The following is a 23,373-nucleotide window of genomic DNA, read 5'->3' as shown; positions in this document are numbered from 1 at the left end:
AAATGCCATAAGATTCCATCATTACATAGGATGCATAAGACAGAATTCAGGAAAACATTTTACTTGCAATTTTAATTTTGAAATTTTTATTAAAAAGGGATGCCACTCAAGGACAGCCAGATGAAAGATCTAAAGAGGAGTACAACCAACCTTCTCCATTTAGGGGAAACAGGAAGATGGGCATGGTTATATGAAAATGCTGTGAAATACGACACATTGTTTAAAATACTTGAGCATCTATACATTATTAGTCTAGCAGAAGGACTTGAGTTCTCGTCTTCCTAGATACTGAAAGATGTCAGTACTTCAAATAATTTTTGTATTTATTTGCCTTAATTCATTCTCATAGTCTTATTATAGGCTACTATAGTCTAAGTATAGGCTATTATTTGAGAACTAATGCCTAAGAAATATCTTTGCATATTCAGCCCTGCTGCAGATTTTTTTTTCATGATTGGTTAAATTTATAGATAAAGCCATCTGTATGCATCATTTTTTTATTCTCAATGTTGATAAGTGTAATTATGTAGAGGGATAGTAATATAAATAGCTGATTGACTTTAGGCTGTAATATATACCATCCAATTAGCCTGGTGATTATTCACACAGCCCACTGCTTCTTGACTGGGAATCATGCCTTTGTCTAGCACTTTCAAGCTTGATATTCTTCTCATCTATTAGAGCTTTAGTAGCTATATGACCTGTGCAGCCAGGAATCATTGCCCTGCTTTTCCAGTGCTTTTCCATTAGTGACCCTTGTATTATAGTAGCCAAAAGCAGATGTCAGTGTTGTCTTCCTCTGCTCACCCTATGCCATCATGTATGCCCTGTATCATGTCAGTTCATCCCAAGAGGAGTAGTATATGGAACAATTAGACACATTGAAAGAGCACATTCAAAAATAGTGTCCTCCTTTGTATACATTATTGTTATATCTCATCTGCAATTAGTATTCATTTCGTTCTACACCCAACATAAACCTCACCATAGCTTTCTACATAGAGCAAAACTATAGTATAGATGGGATTTGTTTAAGTCATGCACAGGTATCACAGAATTTACCTCCCACAATAGGAGAAAAGACTAATCAAACTGACAGTTTTTAGGCGTCTCAAAGGGAGTATGAAGATGTGTCATGGTCTACACAGGAACACAAAGGGAGCTTTATGAGTAGAAATTATTCACTACCTAGGTTCTGGAATTAAATTTAAGTTGTTTCTGTGGGAAAGTATCAGTTTCTAGACAACAGGAGGGACAAGTGATATTATTGCCTTGTTTGTCGTTTTGCTTTTTAAACCTGATTTACTTCTCATTTCAGTCTTACTCACTGTACACCATGTTTTGCTTAACTATATCTTCTGCTTCATTAGTTTTCCCTCACCCCTTCCTACATGACATTTGCAACTTCTACATGACATCACATAGGCGTGATGCCAGCCAGTGAAGTAGGTGTTCACTTGAATCTTTATAAACTCTGTGTGATTTCCTCAGGCAGAAAGAAAATACAGATGCCCATGGACATTTGCTTCATATAAAGTGAGAGTAATATGTACCCCAAGGAGCACTTTTTATCTGAACTATTCTAAAGAAAAGTAAATCTATCCTGATGAGAGTTTTGCATTTTTCCTTTTATCTTACTTCTTTTAGTCTTTCAGAATATGAGAGACAAAATTGGTTTCACTCAAAATTGGGAGGTTGCATACACACATGTTGTTAGATGCATCCCATTAGCCTTACTCTGGTGGCAGTATTTCACTGTTTATATTTTATACACATACAGAAGTAAGACTGGTCATTGACATCTAAAAAGCAATGTTGATCTTTTCAGTCTTGAGTAGTCTGGTGTAATTCTACTGTGCATTTGGAAAATGCATATAACTCATCTGGTGCAATAATCAATTGCTTGTACTGTTTCCATATTAATGTTAATTAGTAATCAAACTGCCCTGAATCTTTGGGGAAAAATATATTATATTAATGAGAAGAACATAAGATGTCATGATAATTCTGTGAATGCTACTTTTACTAAGACACGGACACTGATTAAAACTGAATTGAAATCATTTTATCTTTTTATTTTCTTCCACAAAATAATTCTTACAATGGAGAAATAAAATACTATACTGCAGAAATGTGAAAATATGTAGCTAAGTCAGAATACATATGAAAGAGGGCATAGGTAATTTTATGCATAACTATATAAAAACTATGCTATTATCATTGGGCATGAAATCAAAATGATTGCAGAGCATTTAGATAAAAAGAAACATTCTTTAAGATCCTACAGTTTTGCTGAATCACCAAATAAAAGATCCTCTATAGTTATTTATCTTGTGGGATGAATTTGACAATTACTATTTCTATGGTAGAAACATCTGTAAACCACCTTGAACTTCTCAAAGAAAGATTGTGGTTATGATTAGAGAATGCCTGGCTTCCTTTTATCCCCAGCATGAATTGATCTATTGATAGTGATAGAGGGAGTTAATGTAATGAAAAGAGTTCTATTAATCAGGCAGATGGTTCTGAAAAATTGCAGAGATGGAGATGAGAATTGTTTGCAGCCTTCTTTGTTAGCTGAGTTTTATAATTCTATATTTGTTATAATAACTTGATGTTTATTGACACCATATGTTAATATTAGGTAAACACAGGATGGCTTGGTATTTACTTGACATACTGCTCACTGAACTTCACAGTGAGCTAAATGATTTTAAATAACCCAACAAACTACAAATGTTTTGATTTTTAGCAACAATGCTAAATTACAGAAGTTTGACTTACTACATAGGTATATATTTTTATGGAGAACACATACTATAAATTGTATTTTGGTACTAGAGCTGTCCTCGGTGACTATACTCTGTATGGCTGTGTATATATCTGGATCTTTACCATCCCTACTATTTCCTATTTTGCTACTAAGTTCTCCACACATCATACTTATATAAATACATTATCACAAGGGACATACAGGAAATGTGATTACTTCTGAATATTATAAAGTTAGAAGATACTTAGCATGTGGTATTTATGAGAAATTACTTTGTAAAGCAGGGTATTATGATAGTGGATTAGAAGAAAAGGTGAAAGGAGGATAATAAAATATTGATAGATATTTTTGTGAGTCTATAGTCTTCGAAGTCGCCTGATAAATACTTGAACCATTATGCACATATCTGTTGTTTATAAGCTGTCCTGTGTGTATTACCAGTATCTTATAAACAACAGAAATGTATCTGTTACAGTAGTAGAACTTGGGAGTTAAAGACTGCAAGGCCAGCAGATTGCAGTGTCTGATAGAGCCCCACTTAATTATCCACGGTTTCAGTTGTTTGCTTGTGACCTCTAGCCTCCTTTTTACAAGCATAGATTATCTCCGAAAGGTCCTCCATCCTGATAATAAATACTATCACTTTGCAGCTTAGCATTTAAATACGTGATTTTGACAGAAAAATAACATGAAGCCTATACTACAGAGAAAATTTAAGTAGTCTTAAAAGGAAGCGTAGACAAACACCAATAAGTTCTACCTGAGCTTCTGTTACTGTGATAAAAATAAAAAACAGCAGCACAATGTGTGACTCTAACACATAACCAAGTTCAGCTTCCATGTTTACATGCAAGCTTGTCCACTCAGCATCACAGCCTCTGTGTTCTGAACCATAGTACATACTTTGAAAGAGTTCCTCCTTAATGATGCTGCTATTTTATTATTTGTACATAATTCTTTAGCTACTACCATTTTGCAATAAAGTTGATGTTTCATTTTCACAGAGTTAAACCAAAATATCATGTCAGTAGAGTCTATAATATCACTTGAGCAGCCCTGATAGAATCTCAAGTATCAAAGGAGAGTCAGAAGTCTGTACCTTTCTGAAATTCTATAAGTCCCAACTCTATCACCTCTATTGTCCAATTGCTCTCAGCATTGTCTTCCAAGATCCCACTCAACAGCCTTAAGCTCTGAGCTCTCAATTGCTTTTCCAGCTCAAAGTTCCAAACACTTCTACAATTCCCCCCAAACAAACATGGTCAAGTCCATTGCAGCAATCCCACATTCATAGGGCTAATTTCTGTTTTAGTGAGATTTCTGCTGCTGTGAGAAAAATATGTTAAGTGAGAAAAACAGTAAGCAGGGATTTATATGACTTAGTACATGGTCTGTGTTCTTCATCAAGGGAAGCCATGGCATGAATCTGGAGCCTGGAACTGATTAATAGATGACACAGGAGTGTTGTTTACTAACTGGCTCCTTTATGCTACCTCAGAAACTTTTTGTATACAACCCAGTTCCTCCCATCCTGGGTTTGCACCACCTAGTGTAGACAGCCCTCTCATGTCAATCAACAGTAAAGAAGAGTCTTTGGGGATATTGTCACATGCCACACTGATGACAATTCCTCAGTTGAGGTTCCCTCCCTCCAGGAATATCAAGTTGACTGAAGCTCTGTCACAAGGCAAATAACAGAGTATTTGAAGAGAAGAAGGCAATCATTGGTCAATGTGGAACTCAGAGCAGCAGAGTATACATGTGAGGTCTATGACACTTCAAAAGATTCCAACTACCATAATGTGAGAAATTTGTCTTTCAAAATGTTACATTTGAATAATAATAAAGTAGATATGTTCTGAGAGTAGCACTATGATTTAAATCATACAGACTTTACCAAAGAAACAGGTATAGACAAGTATGGCAGGGACATTTCCAGATAATACAATGCTGGGCTTATTTGTTGAATTTTTAATTTAGATTTCCCATATGCTACAGGATATCCATGCACACATGAACACCCAGATTTAGCTGCTTCATTATCCTCATTTACATTGTTTTAGAATTGTAATTTGCTAAAGGACATATAACTAATTACATAGTGGAGTTTTAAGACTAATTCACATCTGTTCAGCTCCAAAGACTAGACTTACATCTGTGTAAATAAGATGATACGAAATTAATGTAGGTGGTGGCATTGTAAATGCTTTATGTGAATCCTCATTGTGCAGCATTTTTACAGTCCTGGAGGTAGTGACACAGACACAGGTAGGTAGTTTATCTTTGAGTGGCTGTGCTGGGAAAAGAATCTCTGCCAAGTCATTGTCCCTCTATATGCAAGGGCCAAGCAGGAAGTTAGTTCAGTGGCTACAAATGTAGTGGGATGTGCCTATCTGAAAATGGAGATCACACACACACACAGACACACACATACACACACACACAGATACACTCACAAAAGAAAAAAAAAGAGCAAATAAGTGCTGCTCATAGGGTGGTGTGTAAAGCAAGAGAATAACATAAGACAGAAAATTAGCAAGAGGTAGTGAAAAGAAGATTTGGGGAAATCAAGTTACATGTGCCATTATAATTTTAGTCTTCTATTTTGCATATTTATTTTGGGAGATGTTGTCAAAATATTAGTTTTGAAATTTTGTCTGTTCATTTGGTAATTAACTTTCAGAACAAGGTATACTTTGGAAACATCTACCCTTTTCTACAAGTTCTTGCTCAGCAGGCAGTAACACCTAAGATGAACTCATGCTTATGTGACATAGCTAACAATACTTGGTCATAAAGGCTACAACTAATGATTCAATTATTAAATTTTTAAATTATTTTTAAAATTCTTTATTTCTCTAAATGTCTTATTTATTTTTAAAACTACTGTATTTTAAATGAAAGCATTAGTTGTTCTGGGAGGTTTTTAAGGTTATTTGAGAAAAAAATATGATATATGTGTGTGTTTTTCTGTGTGAGTGTGTGTGTGTGTGTGTATGTGTGTGTGTGTGTGTTTGGGTGTATTTCTCAATAGCTATTTACTCATTACAATCATTTACAATTTGAGCTAAGTGGGGATGACATCACTACATATTTAGTTGAGCATTTCCCTTGAACATAGCAATGAGATTTTGAATTGCCACACAAATTTGAAGAGTTGATAAAGGATGTAATAGTTTCTTTTCTTTTCCATGTTGTATACTTACCTAGGAATTAAAACAGTCAGAGATCTAATTAATCATTTGGAAATTATGAAATTTAGGACTGGAATATTTCACTGTATTAGCTTAGCAGGATGAGTAGTCTAAGGTTTAAGCTACTTTCAATATGATAGAATTACAATATTTAATAGAAACGCATGGAATTTTCAATAATATACTCATTTGCCTTAGCTAAGGTGCACCATAATGAGTGATCATCTCAGTTATCTTGGCTCATAAGCGAGAAACTACTGAATGTGTGATCTTTTATTTGCTTGTCAGTCTATTTCTTTTGTTTTAAATAAATCTCAATTGCTATAACAAAACTCCTGGATTCCCATCAACACAAGTTGGTCCATTACTCCAGGAGGTAATTTGGAGTTAGCTTGGTAGTCCAATTACTGCAGCTTATTGAGTAGCCTGTGAAAACTTAAGTCACACACACTGACAGTTTCAACTTTCATGGAAGCCTTTTCTTATTATACCTCAAGCTTCAGAGATGGAATGGCCTAGCACTTTCAAATTTCACAACAGGCGAAGGAAGGGCATCATAGACTTTTACTATATTGTATACATTCATTGCTCAGTAAGAACTTTAATACTTCATTCCTCCTTAGAATAGGGAACAAAATATCCATGGAAGGAGTTACAGAGACAAAGTTTGGAGCTAAGACGAAAGGATGGACCATCCAGAGACTACCCCACCTGGGGATCAATCCCATAATCAGCCACCATACACCATTGCATATGCCAGCAAGATTTTGCTGAAAGGACCCTGATATAGCTGTCTCCTGTAAGGCTATGCCAATGCCTGGCAAATACAGAAGTGGATGCTCACAGTCATCTATAGAATGGAACACAGGGCCCCCAATGGAGGAGCTAGAGAAAATACCCAAGGAGCTGAAGGGGTCTGCAACCCTATAGGTGGAACAACAATATGAACTAACCAGTACCCCCAGAGCTCGTGTCTCTACCTGCATACGTAGCAGACGATGGCCTAGCTGGCCATCATTGGGAAGATAGGCCCCCTAGGTCTTGCAAACTTTATATGCCCCAGTACAGGGGAATACCAGGGCCAAGAAGTAGGAGTGGGTGGGTAGGGGAGCAAGGTGGGGGGAGGGTATAGTGGACTTTCGGGATAGTATTTGAAATGTAAATAAAGAAAATATCTAATAAAAAAAGAATAATAGAGAAGCATGATTTTCTTAGGCTTTGGAATATGGTATATTTTAACAAAAAATTGAAATGCATTTTATTAATAATTTTAATTCCGTGTGAATGTCTTGTCTACTATTTCTATTTTTGGCTATTTTCTGTTTCACTGATTTTTACTTGTATATTGTGTCTTCAGATTTGCAGGTTTGAGTGTGAGTATGTTTGTGTGTTTCTTATGCTTACTCTTTGTTATTTATTTATTTATCTATCCATTTATTTATGTATTTTACAGTCCAGATTTTAGTCTCCTCCTAGTTCACCCTCCAAATGTTCCACATCCCATACCTTCTCCCCACCTCCCTGTCTCCTTGAGGATGTCCTCACCCCCCACCCCCACCCCACCAGAAAACTAAAGTCCCTGGGGCCTCCAGTCTCTTAAGGGTTAGGTGCATGTTCTCCGACTAAACCCAGATCCAGCAGTCCTCTGCTGTATATGTGTTGAGAGCCTCATATCAGCTGGTGTATGGTGCCTGGTTAGTGGTCCAGTGTTTGAGAGATCTTGGGAGTCCAGGTTAATTGAGACTGCTGGTCCTCCTACAGGGTCACCCTCCTTCTCAGCTTCTTTCAGCTTTTCCCTAATTCAACCACAGGGGTCAGCAACTTCTGTCCATAGGCTGGGTGCAAATATCTGCACTGACACCTTCAGCAGATTGTTAGGTCTTTAGGAGGACAATCATGATAGGTCACTCTTTGTGAGTGCTCCATAGCCTCAGTAATAGTGTCAGGCCTTGGGGCCTCCCCTTGGGCTGTATCCCACTTTGGGCCTTCACTTGACCTTCTTTTCCTCTTCATTTCCATCCCTGCAATTCTTTCAGACAGGAGCAATTATGGGTCAGAGTTTTGACTGTGGGATGGCAACCCCCTCTCTCATTTGATGCCCTGACTTTCTGCTGGAGGTAGCTCTACAAATTCCCTCTCTCTACTGTAGGGCATCTCATCAAAGGTCACTCCTTTTGTTTACTGAGAGTCTCTCACCTCGGGAAATTCTCAGAGTCCTTCAGGTCTCTGGTACATTCTGGAGGGTCTGCCCAACCTCCTACCTCCCTAGGTTGCCTGATTCCACATTCTTTCTGCGGCCATCAGGGCTTCCATCTTTTTCCCCTGTCCAATACCATATTATGTTTCCCTCTCCCCTCCCTTACACTTTCCATCCCAGGTCCCTCCCTCCCTCCCCCTTGTGATGGTTTTCTTCTTCCACTCAAGTGCAATTGAGGCTCTTCAGCTTGTTGACCTTTGTGAGTTCTGTGGTCTGTCTCTTGCATATTCTGTCCTTTTTTTTTTTTTTTTTTGATTAATATCCACTTATTTTTTTAATTTACTTTTTTTTCTTTTTTTTTTCTTTGCTTGTTTGTTTTCCAAAAAAAAGAGAATAAGAACAAAGCCATGGAGTTGGGTGGGTGGGGAGTTGAGGATAATCTAGGAGTAATCCACAGAGGGTAAAGTCTGGTCAGAATATATTATGTGAGAATATTTCAGTTTTTTAAAAAGAAAATTGGACTTAATTTTGACATGGCAATGTGCTTTGTAAAATAAAAAGGAGGCAAAGGAAAGGCTAGTCCTTAAGGAGAAATCTTTGAGTTCCTCTTGTACTAATCAAGGAGCTACATAACTGCCTGTGATGTCAACATCTAGCTCTAACAATAGCAGCCGTGTTCATTACAGCATCCTCCTGGGTAGAAATGGAAAAAGAAACTAGTTAGGATCTGTCTATGTGGTTTTGTGTTTTGTAGGAGAGAATTTTTGACATCATGGATTGAAAGAGAGCTGTTATTTATTTTGAGTCATTATTCATCCATCACTAGTTCCTACTAATGAAAAATTTGCAGTGCCTCAACCAAACAAGACATCTATTCCATTCTGGAGTAATTAGTAAATTAGGTTTGGAGACAGCTGTGAATATAAGTAGGGTACCTCACTAGGTCATAATAATGGACATCCAAGACTGACTAATCAAAGTCTAATTTTACTACTGACCTGAAAGAGAAAATAAATTAAAGATCCCTAAATCCTATTTTTTGTTGTCCTTTGTGTGATTAGATTTCTGCTTGTCTTATTTATTATTTGTTTCATGTTTCTGTTGCGTCTTGAATAATTGTACACTGTTAAGGAGTTGTATGAGTTTCCTAGAAGACAGGCATAAACAAATATATATATCCACCTGAGACAAGTAGCTGACAACAAATCTACAAAACTATTCTAATCTACCCTGCTTTGGTAAACTGATGAATGGTTGTTTAAAGAGGTATATATGAGGGTTTACTTACAGGCAGAGAAATGCAAAAGCAAATACATTGCTGAAATGTCCCTGAAGAGCATGGGTGATGGTCAACAAAGATATATGACTGGAGCTGCCTACTCAACTCCTGGGCATCTCCACCTGAGACACTTATATCCCTTCACATTATTTTCTACTTGCTTCCAGATCGCTGGCAAAGGAATTATGAATGTTTTTTGTCAACTTCCTAGGTCTTGTGAATTTAGTTTAGCTTCTTGATAATTTATTTATTTTTATTTGTTTTTTACATAGTCATTTCATATCCCATTCACTTTGCCCATCCTGGCCACCCCCTCCCACAATCCTTCCCCCATTGCTCCTTCCCTTCTCTTCTGAGTGGATGTTCCACCCTGGTAATACCTCTGTCTTCTCACTTCAAGTCTCTGTGAGGCTAGGGCTTTCCTTTCCCATTTGGCCAGACATGGCAGCCCACCTAGAACATATCTCACGTCTAGGCAACAGCTTTTGGGGTAGCCCCCACTCCAGTTGTTCGGGATACACATGGAGTCTCAAGCTGCACATCTGTTACATATGTGTAGGTCGGCCTAGGTTCAAACCTTGTTCTTTGGTTGGTGGTTCAGACTCTGAGAGACCCAAGGGTCCAGGTTAGTTGACTCTGTTGGTTTTCCTGTAGAGTTCCTATCCCGTTCGGTTCTTTTTTTTTTAATATTTTTATTAGGTATTTACCTCATTTACATTTCCAATGTTATCCCAAAAGTCCCCCATAACCTCCCACCCACTCCTCTACCCACCCACTCCCACTTTTTGACCCTGGCGTTCCCCTGTACTGGGGCATATAAAGTTTGCAAGTCCAATGGGCCTCTCTTTCCATTGATGGCCGACTAGGCCATCTTTTGATACATATGCAGCTAGAGTCAAGAGTTCCGGGGTACCCAAGATATAAGATACAATTTGCTAAACGCATGAAACTCAAGAGGAACGAAGACCAAAGTGTGGACACTTTGCCCCTTCTTAGAACTGGGAACAAAACACCCATGGAAGGAGTTACAGAGACAAAGTTTGGAGCTGAGACGAAAGGATGGACCATCTAGAGACTGCCATATTCAGGGATCCATCCCATAATCAGCTTCCAAATTCTGACACCATTGCATACACTAGCAAGATTTTGCTGAAAGGACCCAGATATAGCTGTCTCTTGTGAGACTATGCTGGGGTCTAGCAAACACAGAAGTGGATGTTCACAGTCAGCTATTGGATGGATCACAGGGCCCCCAATGGAGGAGCTAGAGAAAGTACTCCAGGAGCTAAAGAGATCTGCAACCCTATAGGTGCAACAACATTATGAACTAATCAGTTCCCCTTCGGTTCTTAATCCTTCTTCCTATTCTTCCATAAGAGTTCCCAAGCTCTATCTACTATTTGTCCAAGGGTTTCTGTATTTGTCTGAGTCAGCTGCTGCATAAAGCCTCTCAGAGGACAAACATGCTAGACTCCTGTCTGCAAACATAATAGAGTATCATTAATACAAGAATTGATACTTGCCCGTGGATTGAGACTCTATTTAGGGGGTTTTGCTCCATTCCCTATACCTGCATTTCTTGTAGACAGGATAAATTCTGAGTTGAAGGTTTTGTGGGTTGATTGGTGTTTCTATCACTCCACTGGAGTGCCTGCCTTGCTATGGGAAATGTCCTCTTCAGGTTCCATATCTAAGGACACCTCCATTGATTCTTGGGAACCTCCCTTGTTCATTCTCTCTCTCTCTCTCTCTCTCTCTCTCTCTCTCTCTCTCTCTCTCTCTCTCTCTCTCTTTCTCTCTCTCTCTCTCTCTCTCTCTCCCTCATCCTGGAGAGTCCCCCTACTTCATAACCACAGTCAGTTGCAGATTTCCATTCATTCTCATGGCCACCTGGCTATCCATCCTCTCCTCCTCATCCCTGATCCTGAACACACACATACGCATTTCCCTCCCCATCTCCTCTCCCACTCAATTCCCTCTTTTCATCTTCTTCTTATGACTACTGTATTACCCCTTCTAAGTGAGATTCAATCACCCTCTGTTGGGACCCAACCATGGCTGTCCTTCTTTCATGTTTCTTCTAGAAGCAGCAGAGGGGAAAGAGTCAGCAGGGCCAAGATTTGGTTTTGAAAAGCATTTATAACTGCTAGTTAATAATAAAAAGTTTACCTATCTTAAGTCTAAGTCATTTTGCTGCTGGTCTGACCTGTCTGTCTTGAGTTGTCCCGAGGCCAGAAACTATGCTCTCTGATATTTAACACCTCATCATAAAATAGCAGGAGATTAAGTAAAGTAATTGTTGTTCACTTCTTCAGAAACTGCAGAGCTATAACTCCCAGGCTGCTAGTTGAAGTTGCAGGAAGATAAAAGGACACTTTTAAAAGAGGTGTTAGCCTTTATTTCTAAGTTAATCAGTTCTTCAAACAGTTTCTACAAAAGTTCTCCTCCAAAAAGTTCTCTCTGAAAAGTGCTTCAAAAAGCTCTATAAGGAAGTTCTCTCCTGTTCTCTAAAAATTTCTCTGTTCTCTTCTTCTAATCTTGCTCTTTCCTAGTACTCAGTGTAATAATCATCAATCATAATGCTTTTATTTTCAATGTGTTTATTCCCAATCATCTTTACTTCTTAGTTCTTGAGTTCAGTTCTAAAAGTTCTCTCTCTCTCTCTCAAATCTTTTAGAATACATGATCACGTGGTAAAAAAGTTCACCAGACGTTTACACATAAATTCACATCATGAATTGAATAGGAAGTTTACAACAGAGAGTATTTACATGCATATCCAAAAGTAATTATCTGGCTAAACATTCATTATCTGTCACAAGACGAACAGGTTAATTGAAAGTTAAAAACCATAATTTTGTGACTAAGATATTAGTGAAGTTTTGTATAGATAATCTCACTCAATATTTTATCTTCTGTCCTTACACCTACAGTAAATTGTTAGTTCCTTTTTTATGTTCTTTGGTTAATGGTGTTACAACCTCTTGGAATATGCACTTGTAGATGCCTGCTTGCTATCTCAGAAGCAATTAACTGGTGATACTTGAAGACTAGCAGAGTTCTCATTGCTGGTTTTAATTATCAGAGAGGACTTAATAGCAGTCATATTTATAAAAGAACTTAGTAATTACTAATGTAATTTTAGGAATTCTTATAGAATTATCATTAATAATTAAATCTTCCATTTGTCTATATAGTATCACTATATCCTCATTGTTCTGCAGATCTGCTCAAAGGTGTCGGCTAATAATATCTAGTGATAGATAGATAGATAGATAGATAGATAGATAGACAGATAGGTAGAGATATATTTAACAATAAAAGGGATTTCATATTAATAGCAGGAATCTTCCCTGAAATGAAATTCTTCTCAGCCTTATCTAGAGAAGTAAATCTGTCGTTAACTTTGACAGTCCATGGTGCAACCATCTCAGGAAGATTACCTGCTAGTTTTTAGCTTCTCCGTGATAGCCCCAGGCAACTCTCACTTGTGCCTTCATTCTTGATTAGCTCCTTTGGTTCTGTGGAGTATAGCATGGGTATCCTGTATTTTAAGTCTAATATCTACTTTCAAGTGAGTACATTCCATTCATGGCCTTTGGGGACTATGTTATCTCACTCAGTACGATGGTCTCAAGATTCCTCCATTTGCCTGCAAAAGTACTATTCAGCTATTATCTTCCTGATTCTTAAGAATTGCTATTAGATTGTTTAACTTTGGAAAAAAAAACACTTTAGATCCCATCAGCCTAGAGGAGATCATTGGTACAAAAACTTAGGAAAGATATGGGATTTCAACTCTACCAAAGTAAAGAACCAAGTTAAAGGAGAATTTTTGTCTTGATTTACTTCCTAAACTTTCAATACTAGGGCAAAAATGCAAATTTAGTTTTGTTTTCAGATAAGGAATGTTCTGTATAAGGATTGTATTCAGGATTTAATAAATCCTCCAGAGTGGAAGCCATGTTGATGGGAGAAGGTCTTATTGTTTATTTACTTTTGACAAAATTTTTTCCTGATTTTAACTGTTTTTCAGTCTCAAAACTTTATTATCAAGAGTCTTCATGAGACTTTATTTGTAAATTATATATGTATCTATGTATATGCTTGTGCATGTATGCATATACATATATCTACTCTAATAAGTAAAAGGCTATCTCATAAACAAACTATACAGTCATTTTTATTTTTTACTTTTTTTCCCCTTTATTTTGGAGCTCTGGAAGTTTTCTTTTCAGTTTGAGTCATTCAAACTGTCTTGTGTAAACATATTATTGAGAAATGAATATTTAAAAATTATAGTACAAAGAGAATAAACATATGTTGTAATTTATAAAATATAGACAAAAGAACTTACAAAGTCAAACTTCCTGTTTTCTGATTCTTTGTATCCCTTGTAATACTTGACCTGATTGTCATTTTGTCTCTGTGTGCCACCTTTGAAATTATAGAAAATAGAGCTGTGAACTCCATTTAACTTGTAAGCATTGAAAAATGAATGAAAACATGAATATTGATACTGAATTTAAGGCTTTATTATAGTGGTGTATTTCAGTGTCCTATTCCTAGTACTATTTATGATAAAAGTAATAGTTTAGGAGACTACCAAGCTAAATGGACAGTGAATTCTAATATGTCCATGGAATTGTTCAGTTAAAGATTACAGATGATTATTTTAGCAGCTGTATAATTAAAGGTTTAGGTTTCATGAGATCTAAGGAAATTTGCTTATAGACACTAAAATATTCTTATGTCTCAATATCATTACAGGTTCTTGTTAAGTAACACTATTACAAATAAATTTATATTACTGAAAAGAAGAAAATTAATAAATTGAAAAGATCTTAATTTTCTATAATTTTGATAATTATGAACAACAAAAGAATAAAGAAAACTAAAGGGAGCATCTAAAGTAAAATATTGTTACTTATTAAAAAAATCTAAAATTATTCAGCAGCCAAAATTATTACATTGATAGAATTTCTTAGGAAAGTGAAGACTAGTAATAACTATTGCTTTTGTAACCATTTAATATGAATATTTAAGAACTTATGAAAAGGAATAGATCATTTTTGAATATTGCTTAATATTAATGTCATTTCTGTGTATTTCCCATAATAGTTGTACTTTGAAAGTTACACATGGTAAACCAAAATTATTATATACATTTGGGAATTGATAAGATAAAAGATAAGTTAAAGAAAAACCCAGAGATTTATTGAATTTCTTGCATAATATTTATAAATAGAATTATTTAGTGACATTTCTGTTATAAAAATAGATATTTAATATCAGTGAAAGAGTTGAAATTATTTTTAGATCATCTGAAAAATCAAAGAATAGGATAGTTTTGTTAACTACAAAGAAACAACTAAACTTAAGTTTATTTCTGGTGTTTCAGTTCTGGAGGATAGAATTTTTATTTTATAAATGTTATGCCTAAACATCTAGATTTGCATATAAACTGCAATAACCTGTTGTCATTTTGAAATTTATCTTTTTGGTCATGGATTTATATACAAATAACAAGGTGGCTTTTTTTTTTGACATTTTATACTGCATTGTTTACCTTCTTCTCCTTTCTCTTGGAGATGAATTTTGTTTTTCAGGTACCAAAGGAGTAGAAATGAATGAGTGCTCAAAGTTATGCTTATAGTCTCAGGCCATAAAAATTGTCAAACTTTTGGAGTTAATGAAAACACATAAAACTATATTGATACTGTCATGAGAGTACTAAAACTGTCTGTTAATGAGTGTCTTTGAGAGATGTCTTATGATGTGGTAATGGGTCAAGCCTCATAGTAGATAAGTAAAATATCCCTAAAAGTAGACAGTCAATTGTGAAGGAATCCTTTATTAGAATTAAAGAGTGTATGTCCTTATTTTGAATGAACCATAATCCTCTGTCAGAGTTTTCTTTTAAATTGTCAAAAGAAATGAAATAGAATTACTTGTGTTAGTAATTTCATAAGCCAGGAAAGTCACAATGGCTTTGAAAGTAACAAGGGTCTTTATTCATTTATTCAAAATTTGGAGTATCTCGCAAAAACAGGAGTGGATTAACTAGTGTAGTTTCTGTGTCTGTAAGTAACAAAATATAAAAATGATACAAATCAAAAAAAATTTATAAAAAATGTTTAGTTTGTAACTATAATAAAAATAATTTTCAGATTATCTCTAATAATAGCCTTAAGAAATATTACTTTTACACCAGAAGTTAAGTGAGGGTTCCACATGAAACACCATGTTCATATTTATGCAGGGTTCACCTAGCTTTAGGACGGGTCAAATGGTTTATTGTATTTAGTGAATTTAACCGAGAGAGGTTTCTGCTGACTATAAGTAAAAACTTCTAAAGCTAACTATTTTTTTTAAATCCTTCAGTTACTCAACATTAATCAGTGTCTGTTTTTACTTGTTTCACAAACCGATGATTCTACAACCCACTCTGTTGTAGTTAGTGTATTCACATCCCTTATTCACTTTACTACATTTAGTTTTGCTTTATGACCTGTACTACTGTAAGAATTGCAAAAACTGGTAAACATTGTTTCACTGAAGTGTAAAAAGCCTATTTACAGATGTGATCCTTCCCATGACTTTTCTTTATGTGTTTCCAAATATTACATATATTTTGTATGTATTAAGTATATGTATTTAAATTTAGCATATGACTACTTGTGTATGTGTATAAATTCATATATATGAATGTGCATATGCAGAGGTCAGCAAGAAATGTAGAAAAGGGGAAATGACTTCCTTTTCAATATTCCACATCTACTATATATTTTTTTAATTTTTCTGTTCTCTCAATTCAGATTGTTTACATTTGCATTTTGTAGGACTGTACAGATATTTAACAACTTAGGTTTTTCATTCACCTTTTGGTCTATATTTGATTATGTTTTAATACTTGATTTAAATTTTAAATATTTGAAAATATTTGAGGAACATATATTTTGTTTAAAGAGGACTATTGAAAAATTATACATTTTAATGTCCATCATTTTCTTATACTTTTTATCTTTATCATCCACTTATTTGTTGATGAAAACAAGAACAATCAATAATGATTGATTTCATTTTCTTACTACTGTCCAGAGAGCAGTGGTGACTACCACAGGAATACAAATGTCTCTGAGCTAGTATGAAATGTCTTCGGGGAATATTCACAGGAGTGATGTAGCTGAGGCAAATGGTAGTTTTATTTTTCAAATTTTATAGGCATCTATACTGATTTCCTCAAAGACTCCATTAGTTTACCATTTCATCAAAAAAACGCATAATGGTCCTCTTTCCCCACATGTTCAACATTTGTTATTTGTTGCCTCTCTCTCTCTCTCTCTCTCTCTCTCTCTCTCTCTCTCTCTCTCTCTCTCTCCCTCCCTCCGTCCGTCCCTCCCCCTCTCTCTCTCTCTCTCTCTCTCTCTCTCTCTCTCTCTCTTTCTTTATTCGTTGTTTACTTTCTTTTTATTAGTTTGGGCTTTGTTTTTATTTCTTTTCAAGAAATTTAACGAGCATAATGCTGTTATTTAATTCTGTTCTTTCTGATTTTTCACTGGTATTACCTATAAATATAAACTTTCTTTTGAGACTGCATAGTCTCTATTCTAGATGCTCTGTGGGTTGTGTACTTGTTTTTATTAGACTTCGGGAATCTTTAAATCCCCTCCAATTTTGGCTACTTTCTAATTTACTTTTCTTTGAAAATATGTTGATTAATCCCCAAGTATTTATGTACTTTTAAATGATTTATTTATTTGTTTGTTTGCTTGCTTGCTTGCTTATTTTGAGACAAGGTTTCTCTGTGTAGCCCTAGCTATCCTGAAACTTGCTCTGTAAACCAGGTTTCCTCCAACTCACAGAGGCACCTGTCTCTACCTCTCAAGTGCTTGAACTAAAGATGTATGCCAAGACTGTTTAACTCTTATTCAAAGTTTTTAGTTGAAATATAATTATATCAGTTTAACTTCTTCTATTCCCTTCCAGCTACCAGCTATCCTTCCTAAACCCATCACATCTTCTCTCAAACTGGTATCCTTTTCTTTGATGAGGATAAATATGGTATGTGTGTGTGTATGCATATGTGTGTGTGTGTATTGTGTGTATTGTGTATACACCAACATATATAAATGCAATGTGCTGAGTCCCATTTTTTGGACACACTAAATCCATTTTTGCTGCTTGTGTACATATGGCTTCAAAGTTTACCACTCTTCATGAACAACTAGTAAAGGGTTTCATTCCTGGGTGAGGACAATTCTACTTCTCCCAACAGTCAAACAGAGGTGCTGTCTAGGTGTGGGATACATGAAATTCTTTTTCTTCCTAATTAGCATGTCCATTGTTGTTTTCAGTATTCTGGCCTTGCTTATGCAGCCATTTCTCAGAGATAGTGGTTTACTAATGTCTTCCTGCCATTCTAGCTTTTATATTTTCCACCTCTCTTTTTGTTGCTTTCTGATGCAAAAATACAAGAGCTGTGATATTGATGCATCCATTGTGGCTTGGTTCCTCAAACTTTTGATATCTGAATCATCTCAAATTGGAGTTGTCTGTGACAGTCTCTGGTGGAAACACAGGCTTCTTTGTTAATAAGTGCTAGCTCCTATTATATGGATAAGATTTACAATGTAGTAAACAAAGTCTTGTCTGAAAAAGTGTCAGTTATAGATTCTTTACTTCACTAACCATGATTAGGCTTCCAGTACCAGGAATGATCTTCCTCCTGCTGAGTGGGCTTTAAGTTCTAATTTGTGAGGGTAGGCTTACTGTTGCTATCTGGCTTTAGTTTACTGTGGTCTGATAGTATATATGGAATTATTTCAATTTATTCTATTTATTAAGGTTTGACTTGCTTTGGGATACATAATGTGATTTTTTTTTTCTCGCGGTGTTTATTCTATGAGATTGTGAGCCTTAAGATTCAGTATATAAATCTGTGCAATGGCTATGTCTTCCTAATGAATTGGCAATATATGTACCCTCCTCACCTCTTCAGACTAGTTTTGGTTTAAAACCCATTTTTACCATATATAAGGATTCACAGTCCAGTTTGTTAGTTTGACTTCCAAGCTTTGACGTTCAGTTTATGGATGTCTTTTGTAGCACCATGCTTCTTGCAAGCGAATCTATGAGAAACATTTTCCTGTTCGGTCTACTACTTCAAATTCATCTTTTCATTGATGTGTTGAAGCCCTTTACATTTAAGGTTAATGTTGGGAAGGGTTTGTTCTCACAGTTTTCTCCATCACTGTTTGATGATTTCACTTAGATATTTTAATATATGTATTATTTTAAGGAGCTTCTAGTGCATTAGATTTCATTCCCACTCCTCAAACGACCTTTAATTTTAGTCGTTTATTCCTAGAACCTAGAAAATGATATATTTTCCTATAGCTTTAATTACTTGAGGGTTCTACGCATGGTCTTTCATCCTACTGTCCTGCTCACTCATCTCCTGAAGCACTGTCCTGTTCCACACCCATCGAATTGGTCCAATTCTCACAACAATGAGTCAAAGCAATGCTGCTTCCACTGAAGCAGGTTAAACTTATGACAGGCCAATTTCTTAAAGTAAAATACGACTTTGCCCTGTAGCTATCACTTCCTAATAGCATCAAACTAGAGATGAGGACCCATATCCACATCTACCTCTACTTCCCAAAAGATAGTATACATGAGCAAACATTTGTGAAAAGTGAAATATATCTCTGTTAACTATCTACAGTTACTTTAAATGTGTATCCCAGAATCAACCACTCACCTTTCTAGATTCATATCTGCATAATTAATGTGACAGTTTTAATATCAGACATGGAGCCACATATTTATGAAAGAAGCAAATGTCAAACATCATTCTTAGCAGTTGTATTTGAAACATTCTTTTGTATCAGTTACCTGAAATGGGATGAAAAGTAAGGGTAATAGATAGTGCAAAAGATCACACACAAAAACAATTGTGAGGGGCTAGAGAGGTGGCTTCAGGGCTAAGAGCACCTAATTCTTCTTACAGAGCTCGTAAGTGGTGGCTTACAACCTTCTGTAATTCCAGTTTCTGGAATCCTATATCCTTTTCTGACTTCATAGGCACCAGGAACATGCATGGTATACTTACATAAATACAGGCGAAGCACAATCACATGCAAACATATAATATATGTCTTAAAGATGAGAACGTGATGAATTTTAATTGTCATGTAGTCAAAAATACAATATTTAAAATATTTTCCGTTATAATGGTAAAAATTTCACTCCTCTCTTCTATAATTACATTTTACCTGTCAGGACCTAGAATTAACTGAGATTGTACTCGGATACAATCTGCTTTCTCTTTACTCCAATATTTCTGAGAGTATTCTTTATAGCTTACTGTTTTTCCTCTGTTAAATTAATTATAATACATTCATCGACTACCTGTGCTTACATAGACTACTCTAAACCTATGGGTCATTAGAGAACAAATCCTACTTGAAGATGAACATTGGTATCATCTGCATAGGAACCTGTAGATGTCTACTTGGATTGCCTTACTAACTCATGTTTGGTTTGTGTATATCCCAAAAGGATATACATGTTTTAACATCAGATAATCAGCTTCAATTGATTGCAATAATTGCTTTCATGCTTGTAAAATAAATAATGAAGAACAGGATCTCTGTAATGGACATGTAGTATTCATGTGACTTTGTGTGTTTGTGCATCAATATCCATGTATTAATGCCTTCTGGTATTAATTTGTTTTTATTTTCAAGCAGCCATTTTCCTTGCCTTATCATTGCATCTTGAATTATTAATGATGGACAAAATATGTCTCTGAATTCCTAAATTTTAGAATAAGGTCAATTCCATTTATTTTTCTGATAAAAGTTCTCTTAGAAATGTGTTTACAAGGTACTGCTCACCATGCCAAAGCGTGATTATCAGTAATATATAGTTTAGTAATTACAGCACTGCACATTTTTAACTCCCTAATTTCTCAAAATACAAAAAAAAAAGGATGTTGAGCTGCAAAACTTCTATTTTTAGTAGACAAAATAAATTCCGGCAGGCTCTAAAGAAGGGAAGGATGTTGGTACAGATGTGGACTACAGATGTTAGTGTTGAAAAGAAGAAAAATGGCACAGAGAGGAAATAATGCCTCTTTGAATACACATTGTTAGCAAATCAGCCACTGAATGCAATCAAAAGAGATTTTCACATTTTACATGTAAACGATGACTCCAACTTTCTTGGAAGTGTGTCAAGGATTCCATGTTTTTGTTTTAGTGACTATTTCCCTTTGCAAGGATTCACCAGGGCTGGCATTCATAGTCATGTATCACTGGGAAGAATTGTCCTGAATGGTATAAGGACCAGTGTTCTTGCCCTGCTATGTCTCACCAATGTATTATGATTGAGTGCTGGTTACCATACTTCATCCATCTAAGGTAGTACAACTTCTTACTATGATTGAAAAGACATGTGGCACATGGGGCTGAAAAGAAAACGTCTATATTTGAATACTGTGCTCTACTCTTTTACCTACATTTATACTTACCTGAACACAAGGTGCTTTTTAAAAATATTACCTATCTCTAATGACAATGTCCAGTAATTGAAAACATATTCTAGTGCCATTATCTTATCTTTGCAAACAAGGATAAAATCGATAGGTAATAAATGTTCATTTATCTTTTTACAATGAATACTTTTTTTTGTTTTGTTTTTTTTTTGTTTTTTGAGGCAGTGTTTCTCTGTGTAACTCTGACTGTCCTGGAACTCACTTTGTAGACCAGGCTGGCCTCGAACTCAGAAATCCGCCTGCCTCTGCCTCCCAATTAAAGGCATGCGCCACCTTAAATCAATATATTTAGCTGCCTTCAAATTCTTTGTTATGAAAGTTAAATATAATTAAATATATGCATCATATTTTACAAAAGTATTTATACAAAACTTACATCTTACCACAGATTTTCATTTTCAGCAGAAAAACCATAATTTCTTACTCAAAACTATAATTTGTTTTATTTTAATAATAGCTCTAAATTTATGAGGCTTCTTCTATTTTAAGTGTAATTCTCCACTTTCCACCTAAGAAAACCACAAAACTTAGGGGATTTTTTTTAACTCAGACCAGGAAATATTGCTAATAGATGCTTTCTATTCAGAACACTTTCCTTTAATTTATTCATTTAACAAATATTCATTTAGTACCTTTAATTTGCCAAGCACTGTATTGGGAACTAGAACAATGAATAAATTAGACAAAGCCCATGAGTTCTTGGATGTTATAGTACAAGTGAGGAAGGTAGGAAACAGCAGCAAGTCATGAATTATTGAAATAGAGTATCCAGAGGTGACAGGGAGGGTTGCTTTGACAGATACTGGAGAATATATCTGAAACAGAACTTGAAACAACCGAGAGTGCTTTGCTTCAAATGGGCTTACAAGATGCAAAAGAGAGAGAAGAGCTTGATTGTTCAAGGAACTAAGAAGATGGCAAGGCTGTAGTATATGAGGCTGGAGAGCGTTTCCAAATGTCCATGACCTACGGTCTTTAAGAGGAGGCTAAAGGAATGAATAAGTAATCTTCTTTTTTAAAATAGATAATTGTTTTCTGGACTGTAATGAAAGCAATGATTATCATACAAAAATCACTGTTTGACAGTATAGTATTTTTGAGGCAGTGTAGCTACCTGGTAGCTTAGCTACTTTTGGTCACTATAATTTGTCTGTAAAGACTTCTTTGGGGTTTTAACTAGACAATTCTTTGGGGGTATTCAGAATAAAAACATCAAGTTTTGTGAAGGGTAGATTATGAGTCTTTTGCTTGCTTGTATATATGTGGAATTTGCTTAGGTATTTATGAGAAATATAATTGTATATGTGAAGTAGACAATAGACTACAGAGTCATGGAGATGGTGGTACGAAGAAAATTTGGGGTTCTTATCTGAATCACCTGCAATGTTTGACCTTTTATTTCTCTCCCTCCTTCGTATTCAGCCTCCTTTATTATTTTAATTGTATATATATATATATATATATATATATATATATATATATATACACACAGACACACACACACACATATATATGCACTACTGGATGCATCAGGCAAAGAAGCACAGGGAAAGTATTTTAAAAGTAAGAGTACATCTTATCAGACAGCATGGTCACACACTTTGATAACTTGCTTTGGGTTGTCATCCACAATACTACTCTCCTAATTTTCTAGCAAGCTCAGACCTCTTTCCGAAATCCTTTGCATATTCTTTTACAACTCTAAATTGATCTTTATATAAACTATAGTCTCAAATTTTAACTACCTTATATAGTGATGAATCATATTTTACAATACATGCCACACTCATTTCCAGGTTAAATACCCATCTATTCTTTCATACCCCTATTGTAAACTATTGAACTCCTAAACCAAGTGCATGTGCATCACCCTTTAAACTTGATCTTTGCAGATCAGTCCAATTAAAGATAATTATAAAATATTGCTTGCTCAAATGCTGTAAATCCTTATAGAATTATTTTCCCCTTTATATAGCTCACTCTGAATCCATGAGCTTTAAAATCCATGTCTCTACTGTATTATTTCATATCACAACTTCCTAAAGCTCTGACCTTGACCTTTGTCTTCCAACTCCTTGGTAACAAAGACTTCTGAGTTTTTGTTCTCTCTGTGTTCTACTAAAGGACAAGACAGAAACCATCTTTAGAAGATGCATCAGGTTTTTGCTCTCTTCCAAAAGCCATTCACTGCATTCATTTCTCAAGCTCAGTAAATTCTGAATGTTGCACAGTATCTGTGTCAGTTACTTTCCTGTCTAGTTTTCTACTCATTTCTGTAGAATCTTATCTGATTCCATTTCTAGCTATGGATGATGTCTCCCTGTTTTACTTTTATAAAGTTAAATATACCATCTTCAGAGCACACCA

General features: G+C 35.5%; 1 protein-coding gene across 3 annotated transcripts in view; it reads left to right on the top strand.

Moving 5' to 3' along the window:
- Window positions 1-23,373, top strand: part of Grid2 (glutamate ionotropic receptor delta type subunit 2) — a 1,534,794-nt gene that overhangs the window by 624,053 nt on the left and 887,368 nt on the right. The window contains exon 1 of one of the 3 annotated variants that reach the window (XM_029478538.1): window positions 17,440-17,507. The exons of the other annotated variants lie outside the window; for them this stretch is intronic. The gene's annotated coding sequence lies outside the window, so the exon portion shown is untranslated. Of the gene's footprint in view, window positions 1-17,439; window positions 17,508-23,373 lie in introns of those variants that run through there. 3 annotated transcript variants of the gene reach the window in all.

The sequence above is a fragment of the Mus caroli genome, unplaced genomic scaffold (genome assembly GCF_978045245.1).
Source record: "Mus caroli unplaced genomic scaffold, Mus_caroli_1 scaffold_7, whole genome shotgun sequence".
In the NCBI taxonomy this organism is placed as follows: Eukaryota; Metazoa; Chordata; class Mammalia; order Rodentia; family Muridae; genus Mus; species Mus caroli.
Note: the sequence above shows the minus strand (reverse complement) of the source record. Positions and strands in the feature narration are given on the sequence as shown.